Source organism: Haliotis asinina, chromosome 7, assembly GCF_037392515.1.
Source record: "Haliotis asinina isolate JCU_RB_2024 chromosome 7, JCU_Hal_asi_v2, whole genome shotgun sequence".
Taxonomy (NCBI): Eukaryota; Metazoa; Mollusca; class Gastropoda; order Lepetellida; family Haliotidae; genus Haliotis; species Haliotis asinina.
The window spans coordinates 29,162,460-29,177,495 of NC_090286.1; the positions used below are offsets into that span (position 1 = coordinate 29,162,460).

A 15,036-nucleotide genomic window follows, 5' to 3' on the forward strand; every position below is an offset into this window, starting at 1 on the left:
ACCAAAGTGTTAGAAACAAACATGAAGGTCAGAGGGCCCTTTCAATCCTGATTTAAAAGCTAAAGACAAAGGAAGTCCCATGCATACTAAAACTATGTGAGCACTCCCTGATCTTAGTTTTCCCATATTGTGTAAAATGGAATTCCAACATTTGTTTTCTGTACAAGCGCTCCTGGCATGGCACGGAATGGAAGTTTTTTCTGATTGGTTGATACCGACTGTCAATCAAAATGCGCAGATCCAAGAATTTCACTATGTACTGCATACTTCTGCAAAGTACTATTGTTTACACTGGAAAATTCATGAAAATTATGCAGGTATTTACAGACAATAATTACATACTATCAGCATCCTGTTGACATTTCAAACTGGTTATATCACCACCATCCTGAGTAATAACATCACTTAATGTAATACACACTGAGCTGATGACAGTGCCAACTGACAATAGCGCATGAGGGAAACCAACCTTTGGCGGCCATGTTGTATTCTTTGTGAAGGCTTCGATAATCATCTAACAATTATCACATGATAATCATGGCATAAACATGAGTTATCAACATACAATCCCAACAGAAATGGAATAGTATATTCTACTCAACTTCTGATAAGGATAATGTGTCATTATCTAAATATACACTTTACATATGACATGTACTTCTGTCATAGACAGGGGTAGGTGGGTTAACCTGATGGTTAAAGCCACCACCCTTAACGCTGAAGACTCGGTTCGATTCCACACATGGGTACAATGTGTGAAACCAATTTCTGGTGTTCCCTGCCATGATAATGCTGGAACATTGTTAAAAGTGGCACAAAACCATACTCTCTAACTCACTGTCATGGAAAAACAAAAAATTATCCTTGTCATAAGTTGAGCAATATATTGGAAAGCCTATTTCACATGTTTATGTTTATATTTGACTCATGTAGATCATTAAAACATTTTCTGGTGACACGATCCTTTAATCATCATGTTTATGGTTTGTGAAAGATTATGATTCATCCATCACATATGCCATGGAAGCGGATGCCATGGAAGCGGATGCCATGGAAGCGGATGCCATGGAAGCGGATGCCATGGAAGCGGATGCGGATGCCATGAAAGCGGATGCCATGGAAGCGGATGCCATGAAAGCGGATGCCATGGAAGCGGATGCCATGAAAGCGGATGCCATGGAAGCGGATGCCATGGAAGCGGATGCCATGAAAGCGGATGCCATGGAAGCGGATGCCATGGAAGCGGATGCCATGAAAGCGGATGCCATGAAAGCGGATGCCATGAAAGCGGATGCCATGGAAGCGGATGCCATGGAAGCGGATGCCATGAAAGCGGATGCCATGGAAGCGGATGCCACAAAGGATGCATGTGGTAGTTAATAGAACACATGCTAAAATTTGGCCAGTTGGACTGACATTACTCTCGTATAATAGCAAACAATATTGAATTTCTGAACAAATAAGCCCTGAAAATCCACAATGATGACAACTAACAAGTTATGATTACACAATGCCATTTAGAAAGTGGTCAAATGCAACATGCCACATTTGGGATTTCCCTTTCTTAGTAAAGTACAAATTCTAGTACTTTTGGGGGTTGAGTCCCATCAGTCAGCTCAGCCACTGTGACTTCCAAAATCTTTGTGTGTTAGTGATAAGGTGCCTGACTCTGATGTTGCAGGTTCGAATCCCAGATGGGACTCAACCCCAAAAAGTACTAAGATTTGTACTTTATTAAGAAAGTGAAATCCCAAATATGACATATCCTGCAACTAAGAAGTTAGTTGTTCACATAAATTTGATGGATTTACAACGAGGATGAAGATAAAGGTTAAAACAACTGAGATATTTATAACAGCCCAGAACAATTTGTTCTAGCCACAAGCTAGTTGGCAAGCAATGAATTTTTACATTCAAATCAAATACTGATCAATGGGGGTATATCAGTGGTGTTCTCATAAATAACCTTCATAAATGTTGTCTGTAACATTAGTTACTTGTGCAGTATCCATAAATCTTGAGAGAAAGCCTTCATTTTAGTAAGCATAGTCTTTTTCAGCTATATGACCATAAAAAATGAACTGTGGATTCATATTGGCATGTTCAGTCTAGAGGCTCTTGTCTGTACCACATGTTGTGCAGTTGGTATGTCTCCAACATTGTCACCTTCCACTAATACTTTGATGAGATGCTCATGATATCAATCACTGGTCTTACTGACACAGGCCTGATTATGTAGCTTTCTGTGATGGACAGTAGCAAGACAAACAGTGTTTCCATGACACAAGATAAACCTTCCACAGAAAAAAATCTTAAACCTCAAAATTAAAGCATAAAGCAAAAAAAGATTCCAACATACAAAAAGAAACGGGGAAATTTCTTCACTTGTGACAAACTCCTTCGAATAATTTACAAGGTACCAATTGCATGTCCGATAACGTCAAACATATTCTGCCATCCTGTACTCTGTGCCTTGAATTATGCATACGACAACAAAAGGTAGTCCACAATGACGGCTCACGGCCACTGGGTCTCGTTACTACATGACACCCACTCTCCAACCTACTTGGGAACATCCTACAGAATGAATACTGTTTCCTACTCTTGCATAACGGGCTGCAGCAATTATTCCCCAATTACCAATTCTATTCTCTAGACACAATTGGCATCGTTGACGAAAATAATGCGCCGCCAAAAGGAGAGTGAAAATTGGATACGTACTGATACTGATAGCAATTTGCATTTTGAGTATGTTACTTGCGATCTAGTGCCGGCAGTTTACGGGCATGCTAGATGATTGGAAAGTACTATTGGATGATGGGATAGAAGGAGCATTTATGGTTCTTCCACATCCAAAAATTGTCACAAAACGCTTCATTTCAATTGTGTTACTGATAAAGACAAAACTATTGACACCAAGATGGTAGGACATTTGCATGTGTACATAGTAGATACAATTTGCATTTTGAGCATGTTACTTGTGATCTGGCTTCGGCAGTTTATTGGACGAATGTAAGGTGATAGGCCATATACATGTCTGCATAGTACAGGCCGCCAGTCAGGATTATCAAAGCATAACTGTTTATGATGGGTTCAGTATGCCAAAGGGACAAAAGCTTGATCTCCATGTATCAGGTTCAAGCAGTGCATAATATCAGCTGTCACACATTTACAGTCAGGCTGAATATCTACCAATAAAAATAGTATAGGCAACACTGTGATTTTAATACCTGTTCTGAAGCCCAAGTCTATTCAAAAGGACATTGTACACCATAGGTGGAGCCAGAGGGGTTGGGGAGGGTGGTGTGCATGTGTGTGGGTGCATGCATGCTTGCATCCGTGTGCACACACACACGCATGCACCCTCCTAACAGATTATTAAATAACCATAGAAATTCTGTGAAAACAGGGAAAAATGAACTGTGCATCCCCCTTTCTGAAATGTGCAACCCCAACCCCAACCCCAACCCCAAGAAAAGAAAGCTGTATTCTACCTTGAACACAAATTCCACTTGATGCTGCTACTGAAGGACCAAGACACAAAAGCACAAGCTCAGACGATACTTTGATTTGCTAGACTGACAGTTTTCCCAACCCTTTCATTCCATATTTAGCCTTAAATCAATCTGAACACATCTAACGAAAATGACTTTCTATAAACCCATGGCTCTGATTGTCCTTTGCTGCTTGATGCTTGCTAATATGAAATCAAACACCTCATCAAGCCTCACAAATCAATAGAGTTTCCTGCCATAATGACATCTTCTTATCAGTTCTGGCCATCATTACATGGCAATTAATCCTGTCAACTGGCCACAGATCTTGACCTGCCCAGCAACATACAGGTGATGCTGAGCTGTCTATTCGAAGCCATATGGCCTACTTTTAAGAGTTACATTAATATCAGGAGCAAGTCTGGAGCCAATTTCATGACATTAAACCAAGAAAGACAATGAACTCCAACAGCAATCACAAGTTTGTAATTTGAAGAAGTTTGCCCAACTTTACAGCTATACCAGTTATACACACCAAAAGTCATAAAAATGGCCCCTGTGATATCTCAACTTCTGGAGAGTTTGGCCAGGGCCACAAGACTAGTGCCAGGTTCTATTACTGCATCCAAAGCCAGTAGGAAGTGGACACTATACTGAGCTAGACGATGACTTCCACAAATTTGTCCATTCAAAATCATCATCATATTTCTAGCAGACCAGTTAACATCAGGATCTTTTATGAACCTATCAGAAGCTTTCACAAACCTATCAGGAGCCACAAGTTTTTCAGGGGAAATTGTATTGATATGTGCCATAGGCCTGTAAGCTTCAGATGTCTGTCTGACCCACTGAAAATTCACAGGACCCACAGAATAAAATTAAACACACATTTTTTCAGATCTAACATTTCTCATTACTGGCATTGAAATTACTATCATTATATAATGACAAACAATATAAACATAAATTTATAAACAGTGAACAAGTGTCACATGCAACAAATGACAACTTCAGACAAAGTTATTGTGATATATTCAGTGAGACACTGGGGCCAGCAGGTTGGGAACTTCTGCCTGACCGATGGCAAATCTGCCAGATTTGTCAGAGGGTCAGACGTTATTCATGAACACTGCACAAGGAGCCCATCTGAGGTCACTATACAGATACCCTGGAAACCACAATCCCCAATGTGTCCATACTATACAGAACCAGACAACAAACCATGAGAAACCATAATCCCAAATCTGTCAATTCAAAGCCATGTGGTCACATTCCTTGCTGTACCAGTTAACAGCAGGACCCACAAGGAGCCAATCAGTGGACACTACAGAGTCAGACAGCACACACCGAGAGTGATCGCCAGTACAAATCCCAGACAAATTCTCTCTGTGAGCAGAGTATTCATGGTTCATCCCCCATGGCTCAGTTGCATGTTCAGGGACATTTAGGGACAATCTTAGGATTTGGACACAATGGCTTACTCTAAAATAGACACATTTGACTAAACTGCCCACCCTGGCACAGAGTGGTGATTCACCAACAGCAAATAGCAAGAAGTGTGATAAAGGGCAGGTGGATCTAATGTATCTGTAATTAAGACATTAATGATGGAGGCTAAACAATGCTAACAATAGTTCTAATTGCATGGTATGTGTAGATACTGTCTCTGTCTGAAAAGAAGCTTTGTGTCATTAATTTCGTTAGTTCACCTGACCAAACAAAATTTTACTTGACTCTGGCTTAGGGTTTAATGAGTAAAGCAACTCTTATGTATGTAGACTCTAAGACATTATGTAGAGGGGAAGGCACGCCAAAATGTCCAAAATGCTCACTGACAAACTAAGTCATTAGCTAAAACTTTGTCATGTTAATTGGTTGGGTTTTAACACCTCTGTAAACCAGATCTAATAATGAGGTTGCATGTACTCTAGGTTGATTCAGTACTATGGCTCAAGACCACACCTGTTTATGAAAGCAAGTTGGTCAATTTGTTGAGTTGATCAAATCAATGTTGCCCCTGTACTGCTTACATAAAATCTAATCTACATTTTCTAATGCTCTCCAAGTGGATACAAATGACTCTGTCAAGCAGAAAAAACATGGCAACATTTTTTGCCAAGATATTTATTTTAAGTATAAATCTTCTTCAAACATTTTCGTTTTCCACATTTCCAGTTGGTGCCTTAAAATCTTTACACTGATAAATTCAGTCACTGGAACTGCTACACAAATCATTATGTTACCAACAGCTGTCAAACAAACTCAAATGCAAAAACGTCTCCATTTTCAAGAGATCAACATTACAATGGTGATGGTGTGAGTAGAAATAATCCATCAAATCTGGCTGTGTAAAGCATCTTTTAATACTGATCATCAGTCAGATAATCTCAAAAAACATTGAGGGAGGTTAAACAGTTCAACCACATACAAGACCCTCCATTTTTCCTCTTCCACTTCTCGTCTGCTTTGTTTAACACATACCCCAAGATGGAGGACGATAATGGGCCATTTATCTTACGATACAGTACCTATTTGCTTTCTTTGTTGACAAAGCTTCCAGAAGGAGTAGTTTTTTTTCAACTTATGCTTATCCTTTGTACAAAGATCAACACAAAGGTCACAATTTGGGGTTTTTGAGATGTGGAGGGGAACTCGGAGACGTATGCCGTTGCATCAGATGACATTTTTGAAAGGATCTTTGAAAGGATATTATGTGCAATGAGATTATTTCAAGTTGCATGAAGGGAATAGCCACGTGTAACACAAGATAAATCATTTTCCTCTTTTTCAGTTTGTTTGGTGACCTTAGCATCTCTGAAAACATGCAACTTTGTCCAAATCATCTACAATAACACCTAAATGATACAATGAACCTGCTATGACAGATTCAATATAAACTGTCATTCTGATGCCATGAATGACACTATGAATCATGACAGATGATATTTAGTGATTCCAGTTCTCACCAATATTCTGACTTACTGCAGAGATGATAATAGGTATGAGTGAAAAAAAGAGCAAAATAAGTCAGGGATATTTGGGGGCGATTCACACGGATAACCCAAGAGTGATCAAATATGCAGAATTCCGCAGATCAACCGAAAATTCTCATTCCTGTACATGATGACTCAAAACAATGCTTAACAAAACAATCAGTGATTGATATTATTAACAATGTTCCATGTCAGTTTAGTTTTTTGTCACTTTCACACATGTAGGAATCAAACCCAGGTCTTACTTGTGACAAGCAAAGACTTTAACCACTGGACTATCCCACTGTCTTTGTACTAATATAATGTAAATGTGTTTGCTCAAATACTCATAGTGGCTCAGTACAACAAGCATTGTTTCATGGGTAACAGTTCAAATCAGTACTGGTATATGCTCATGCTATCCATCACATGTTTTGAGCAGAGATCGGAGGGAAACAACATCTTGTCTCAGAATTTTACAGTACAAATCATTCCTGAATAACACTTACAAAATATAATAAAAAGGAGTCGAGGTACTTTCTTCATTTCGGCAGGATTGAGAATATTTGCATCAGGGTCTCTGTAAGACAGGAGGTGAGCAAATACGTAACTGTGATATTACTGAATACTGTGTGAGACAACACTGAATCATGCTCGAACCCTGTATTATTTCTTTACAACAATGACATGTCACTCTTTCATTGTAGCTTATATATCCCCACAACAGTATTCAACACCTGCTTTCTGCAACATGGACTGAAACATCACAGGGGCTGAGCACATTCTTTCTCAAATATAACACCAAAACCTTATTTTTATCTGTACACTAATATCAGCTCTCTCTCACCCATGCATTTCAATGCAATGAATCGGTACAATGAAAACAGGCCTTACTCAAACAGTCAACAAAGCAGTAACCACAGCTAGCGTACCCTAAACTTGGCCTTGAGGCTATCAATTCCACAATATACAGGCCTTTATGTTAGAAGCATAATAAAAGATGTAAAGTGTAAAGTCCCAAGCCTGAAACTCTTAAAAAGTTGGGAGTTATCAGCTACAAGTGGCCAGGTGATACCAAGCTTGGATTACATAGAAGCTTGGTCTATACAATCTTCTACGCTGATAAGGTAACTCATTATGTCCTCTGTAGTATGAGCACTTTGCTTTATAACAGTTTGGAAAAAAATCGGAAAAATACCTTCTGAAATCAGAGAAGGAAAACTAGGTCATTTTATTGAAGCCCAGTGTTTACTGGAGAAATTACTATGCCAAGTATATGTATATTTATAATTTGATTCATTTTCAAAATTTTCACTTAATATAACTTTGTTGTGTCAGCTTTAAAGGGCATTGTAATAAGCAAGCTTTCTTTACCTTTGTTAGCTTTCAATAGGAAGAAAGAAACAGGTATGAGCACTTAACTGTAGGTGATAAACATCACTTAAACACAGGTGACAAACATCAGTGACACAATTAGTAGATTTTAATAAAATGTTCTTTGATTACATCTTCACTTGAAATCTTGTTAAAACAAAATCATCATTAACAACTAATATTGCAGGCATGATAGTAACTCCGAAATGAATTGAATCCCACAGCTACTCTGGTACTTACTTTTTACGATTTAGATAACCTTTGAACTTGACCTGTAAGAGTGCACATTTACTCCACTTGGCCTACCGCTAGGCATGCACATATATTTATCATTCACAGGATCGATTGAATTATGATACTCGTACATAAACAGGTCTATTTTCCACACTTTCAGTGACCGGTACAAACACTCTCGCTATCTACATATCACATTTGCCTTCAGTCTCACCTGTATAATAATCAAGACAAATATTTCAGGTGAGAACTGTTAATCCAAGGTACATAATATGAGGCCTAAGCTATCTGTGTTATCTACTATGAAAGCAGTGAAGGGAGTTTAACACATTTAACACTGGTGATCGATCTGAATAGAGCTTTGGTTATTATCACCTTTTGAATATGGCTGGAGGCAGTATGACATCTCTTTACATAGGTACAACACATCTTGAAGTTAAGCAAGGCTGACAAATTAACATTATACAACAGCGGAAAGAATGGTCAGATGTGTTGAAATGTTGCACTGAGGAAAACTCAATGTAGATCTTGTAGTGGTTGGTTTACACGGTAACTCTTTATCCCTGCAAGCTCTGCTTAATAATATGCAAAGACAAAATTAACAGCTTTCTCTCTATCTCTTTCTGTGTGTGCGTGTGTGAGAGAAAGAGAGAGTGTGTGTGAGAGAGAGAGAGAGAGAGAGACTTGGGTGACACGTCATAATATCCCAATTATATAGATTATGCTTATGCTGTTGATCACTGGATTGTCTGGTCCAGACTAAAGTATTTATAGACGACAGCCATACAGCTGTTATACTGATGACAAACAACAGACAACCAACCAACCAACCAATCATAATTTCATCAAGTGTTCACACAATTATACAGTAATTTAAATACCAGCAAATGTCTACAAATGTGAACCGTATTTCTAATTCATGACATGACATATTCACTATAGCCATAGGTAAAATTCAGGTTCTCTTTAACTTATTTTGAACAGTATATATTCACAATTAAGCATGAAAGCCACAGAGCACATCTATGACCCCAATGTATAATGATAAATATTTAGGGGTTCCTAGACTCAAGCATCACACACTACAGACCACTAGGCCCCCTTCAATGTTTAACAATGCATTACATAAATATACACCTACATATTTGACATACACATACACACATCTACATACTATCATAAACACATATGCAGACATATGCAATAATCAGACACTAGGTGGTATTTTCCAGATGCCAAGTAATTTTCATGGAGACATAAAATGAAAGACATGTGACTCAAACTAATAAAATGGCACTAAAATATCTCACAATTTTGCCAAGCTTCAAGAGCAATAATGCTTGTCTTCATAAGTAAAGACTGTTCACATCATCAACCAAAACGGTATGATAATAAATGTCCGTGTTGTTAAACAACTGCATCTATTACACAATAACAGCTAAACAGCTCAAGAACTGACTACTTCAGAATATTATCTATTCCAGCTCAGACTGACAATCAGCTGAAGGCTGCAGCAAATGCCATAAAAGGTTCCCTGGTTGGAATTAAGGAATTGTGCTCTCTCTCTCGCTTTCTCTGTCTGTCTGTCTGTGCATGTGCATAAGTTCATAAGTACATTACTCATATATATTTTCTTGCACTGAAAACCTCAAAATACAAATATGAATTCTGAGAAAAGATAACATATTTCCTAATTTTAACCTATAATTTGTCAGCAAGCAGGATCAGTTCACACTGAATGCCAAACTTGCAAATACAACTTGTAGTGTTTAGAAATAAAACAAAAACAACAACAGAGAACCAAGTTACACTTATCTGCATATTTTTTCAATGACTGTTGGTAATGATCAGTTTTGAGATTTCAACCAATTCACAACACTAGCACTTATGAATGACAACATAACATTACTAAAGTGCATTCATCAGAAAAAAATAGAGTGAGTGAGTATGATTTTACTCCACCTTTAGTAATATCCTAGCAACATCACAGCAGGAAACAGGACTTCACACACTGTACCCATTTCGGAAATCAGCGTGACAAGTGAACACTTTAACCACTAGGCTACCCCTCTGGCCCATCAAGAAAAAACAAAAAAAAAGCATTAGATTTCTTTACTTTCAGATAATTACAACTATTTTACTTACGAACAAACATTGAATATACCTATCATATTATATCACATATGGCACCAACAAGCAATACGAATGTTTACAATCATCCTTGGTTATGCCGAGTAAAGGAAGCCTTCCCAGCTAATATCCCTTCATCACTGCGATAAGCCTGCTGATAGCTACTCACAGCATGGGACCAGAACAAACCAAGCAGGACCAGGCTTTACTCCAGTGTCAAACTACCTTGGGTAATGGAGAATTTGACATATCTGTGTGAGTGACAGCTCATGAGTCATTGCACTAACACATACCAGTATTAGAGACACATCAAATTTCGTAAACACTTTGGTAGCAAGGCATAACTATGTAGTAGGTCATTGTACTTGCAGCGCAAACACCTGCTTCCACTTCAGCTGGGCTTACAGCTTGTAAACTGATATAGACATGGTAGGGCCAATTAAATAGTGTGTTTCCACTTATATGGTTTTCAAAAGCATTCTGTGTTGAAATTTTAAAAATATTAATATGTGAACATATTATCTGGAAAATATTTCACTAACGCATCTATGCAAAGGTTTCTAATTAATTGTCATACGGTAAGCTGGAAGCTTGGCAGTAGATTTTCATTGATATTGAGGTTATCATGCAAAAACATCACAGAATACTGAAACCATGACAATATGCTCATTATACCTCATGAGACAGATTTTGAACAAAATTGAACTGATAATATCAAAACCTAACCGAAAAGTCAGCATGCAGAAAATACAATGATAGACTGGTCACATTCCAATGACTAGATATAGTGCACATGCATCGGTTAAATAAAGCATGAAAGTCAAGGGTTCTTTGTCTTAACCTTAAATATCAAAATGTTAAAGGGCCCTGGACTGTAACAGTATTAGAGTACGCAAGTTGGTTTACGCCACTTTGATCAGTATTAATGTTTATCATGTGTCAGTCTGAAGAGAGCAGAAAGACGCAAGTCGTGCAGGTCTAAGGAATACTAAGGGTGTTAGGACTGGCATGGGTATTAGTGAGCAAGTTTAGTTTTATGCAAGAAATGGGCTTCACACATTTCACCCATGTGGTTAACTGAACCTGGGTCTTTAGTGTGAAGAGCGAATGCTTTCACAACTAGGGTAACCCCACCTCCATACATAAGGATTACGACCAGCTAAAAATCAATAATTGGCAACAGTGCTAATGAACAACATTATTATCAGTTATCAAAATGACAACTGTCTAAGCCATAATATATTACTTAAGCTGTTGTGAAGAAATAAATATTTAATACAAATTTACAAAAGTCAAATTATCTCTTCATTCACAACTCATAATTTTTTTTTTTTTTTTTTTTTTTTTTTTTATCATGAAATATCTTTAATGGCATTGCAAAACATTGGCAACTTATCAAACTCATAAATTATGGTCAAAATGCTATTGGCAATCCATGTTCTAGTGAGTGAGTAAATGAGTTTGGTTTTACGACGATTTTAGCAATATTCCAGCAAAATCATGGTGGGGCACACTGGAAATGGTCCTTATACATTGTACCCATGTGGGGAATTGAACACGGGCCTTTGAGCAAATGCTTTAACCACACGACTAACCCATCACCCCTCCATGTCAGATAAATGCATGACCTCTAACTTGTGATATGTAACATGTTGATTTTGTGTACTTCATTACATGGTTGCTCAAAGTTTCTCCAATATTTATCAATAACCAATCAATATTTAATTTGTGATTAACAATTTCTATGATCAATATCTATAAGCTAACCTTAATGGTTATCATGCTGACTTGCCACAGGGACAATCAGAGCAAACAAATATTTGATCCCATCATAGGTTTCTAGAATATACAGCCAAATGTGGCTCCTTTGACAGATGAGTCTCTCTTCTGCAAATACTAAACGAGCAAACCTAATACTGACTCATCTCATGGACATGTTATACAGGTTTGAAAACGTACACTACGCTTCACTTAACACCAGAAACAGGATACATTTTTACAGCCTTATAAGAATAAGACAAGTTGCTTTTGATACATGTATTCACAGACCACATATGCCCCAAAGAGCACATTCTCTTATCAAATGTTATGATAACGATAGTGTGTTCAAGTGTATCGCAGATTGTCCACTCATGGTGGTCAAGTCGTTGAGGCATGCCAATGGACAATGCCTCCTGTTTCACAAGTAACCATTGACAGACCATTTGGTGGTGTTAACTTTACAAAGCTCTCATAAACAGATCACACTATGTGTATAGCCTACCATATCCTTGAATGCGATTGCTTAACAAGGTTATGGGTGCTTATTCACGCTTGAATGAGAATGTGCATAGTCCTGCTGTATACTTGTAACAAGTATACTATGCGTTAGTCATACAAGTATCTATGCTGAAATATTATATATATATATATATATTTCATGGCATACATTCCCATGGTATATATCTCACAAAGGCGCACCACCGTACAAAAAGAATTTCCCTATCATACACTGAATTAATTGAAAATATGAAATATCTATGTCATGAATAATGTTAAGATTGAAGACCTTGACATCTACAAATTTGCAAGAAAATACTGTTTTTGTACTGAAACTGGGTTAGAAACAAACATACATTTTCACCAGTCTTATTTTCCAAAAAGATATGCTACAGATCAAGCTGTCTCTACCTAACTGTAAAACTGATTATCCATAACGAAATGTTGCGATGCAGTCCTTCCTGAATTTTACTGGTTCCAGAATTATGGATGAGCATTAATTTCACATCCTGTCCAGTAACTGTAATTAATGCTATTGTCCTAATTGAAATGCAGTACACAGCGCTAATCCTAAATCCATAACCATTTCCATTAAATATTGCCATTGACTGGGAGTATGAATATGGATTCTGTAATTTCACCTACTATTTTTGTGTCTGGAACCAGTGTGCATTTTTCAGCATTGATCCATTATCCAACAGTATTTTTGGCATTTATTCCTGAAAATATCGTCCCAAACCGACCTTCCCAATAACCAATTTCACTCGAAGTCAACATTTCCCATGCCAGCCTGTGTCCCTGAGGTTATTGAGCATACATAATATAGGCTAACGTGTTTTGATGCGACGAGGTGTGAGAAGAAGAGGGGCAAGGGTGAAAAAAAAACTCACAGACAATGGCAGTTTTCAACCATGCAACGAAATGCGCGTGCAGCAAGTGGGCCACGCGCACGACACAGCAATGATGGAATGACAATGCATGGTTCCATTCAAAAATCGATCTTTGCTTGCCTGTTCAAATGCTATGGAAGATAGCAAAGCGAACCTTCTAATTCTCGTGATTCCTGTCATGTCACTGGCAAATTTATCAATATTCTGAAATATATACACAATAACAATGTCGTTAGATGATAAAGACTCATTAAAACGACTTACCCGCAGCGCTGCAACAATAACAAGTATCCTCAAGCAATAACCACTGAGACTAAACTAGTCGGTGTCATGCCGAAGAGAGAAGGCTGCTGTTTTCATTGAGCTGTCAGTCGCGTTACAACGAGTAGGTGGCCCACGCTTTCCCGCTCTAACGGCGAGGTTTGTAGAGCTAAGGGCAGATAACTCGTAGTCGCGTAAGACTTTTCATCATCCATGCATAGCTGTTCCCCCTTACATTTTCAACAGACGTCCTTGAGAACATTATTCATTTTGGGGAATCAGATTATGCTGTGTTTACGTTAATTTCACTGTTAGAACCAAGCAGACCACATTATGTTTTACACTGCTAAAAAATCCACTTTATTCTAGTAATATCGATATGTGCATTTATATTGCGCTAAGATCTATTCATTAGGTGAATGCTTACAGCGTTAACAATCAAAGCACAACACAACGCATTATTGCCCCGGATAAGCAGCATGTGAGGTGCTAAAAGATTACTTCGTTATCCCACCGGGTACCCATTTTGTGCTGAGTGAGCAGAGGCAATTTTGAACAAACTGAGACGACGTGTATCACGTACAGTTCGTAGTGGGGCAGTACTTTGGCCCGTTTCACAAAACTCTCGTAAGTCTAAGATCTCGTATCGTTTGTCGTAGCATTTGCACCTCCTCTGTCACGGTAAACCAGGTACAAGTGCTACGAGAAAAGAGATCTTTGGTTTACGAGAGTTTTGTGAAACGGGTCCCTGTAGTCCAAGAAACGCTCAAAAGTAAATAAAATTGTTATAATGTCACACTCAACTTTAACACCCAACGACTGAAAGCTAGTGGTTGACATGCGGGTTTTAGGGGTCCGACTAACCTAAAGTCAGTGTTCGTATATGCGATTATGCGATCCATTATCATATTTTCCCTCCGTTAATAACATTTAAGGAATGTTTCTACGGCGAGATTTATGAAAATGATAAACCTACATGTATATGTAAAGGTTGACGGGACAGCAGCACTTGTGTAATTTATTTATAGTTCTTTCAAATCCAATTCCTAAAATCAGAAAATAACCACGAAATGTGCCGGTGGGATAACTGATATTGTACGTACGCTTCAAACAAATAATTGACCTTCACTTCTGGAACACAGGCGCTTTGTAGACCGTGGTCCGATGTCCAGGAAAAGTACAATTCAACAAGCCGTCCTAGACACTGCAAATCGCTATGCGTCGCTGCATACCTTGTAAATCGAGCCATGGTCACATGGTCCAAAGTGCGATTCCGCCTTGATGACCATCCTTGGTTTAACTTCACCAGGGTGAGTGAGTTTGTTTTTACGCCGCTTACAGCAATACTCCAGTCATATCACTGTGGGGGAAACCAGACATGGGATTCACATATTGTACCCATGTAGAGAAACAAACCCGGGT

At 38.3% G+C, this 15,036-nt stretch overlaps 1 protein-coding gene across 5 annotated transcripts in view; it reads right to left on the minus strand.

Moving 5' to 3' along the window:
- Positions 1-13,696, minus strand: part of LOC137291074 (axotactin-like) — a 175,883-nt gene extending 162,187 nt beyond the window's left edge. For all 5 annotated transcript variants that reach the window (XM_067822355.1, XM_067822357.1, XM_067822353.1 and 2 more), the window contains exon 1: positions 13,618-13,696. The gene's annotated coding sequence lies outside the window, so the exon portion shown is untranslated. The remainder of the gene's footprint in view (positions 1-13,617) is intronic.
- Between the last annotated feature and the right edge of the window lie 1,340 nt (positions 13,697-15,036).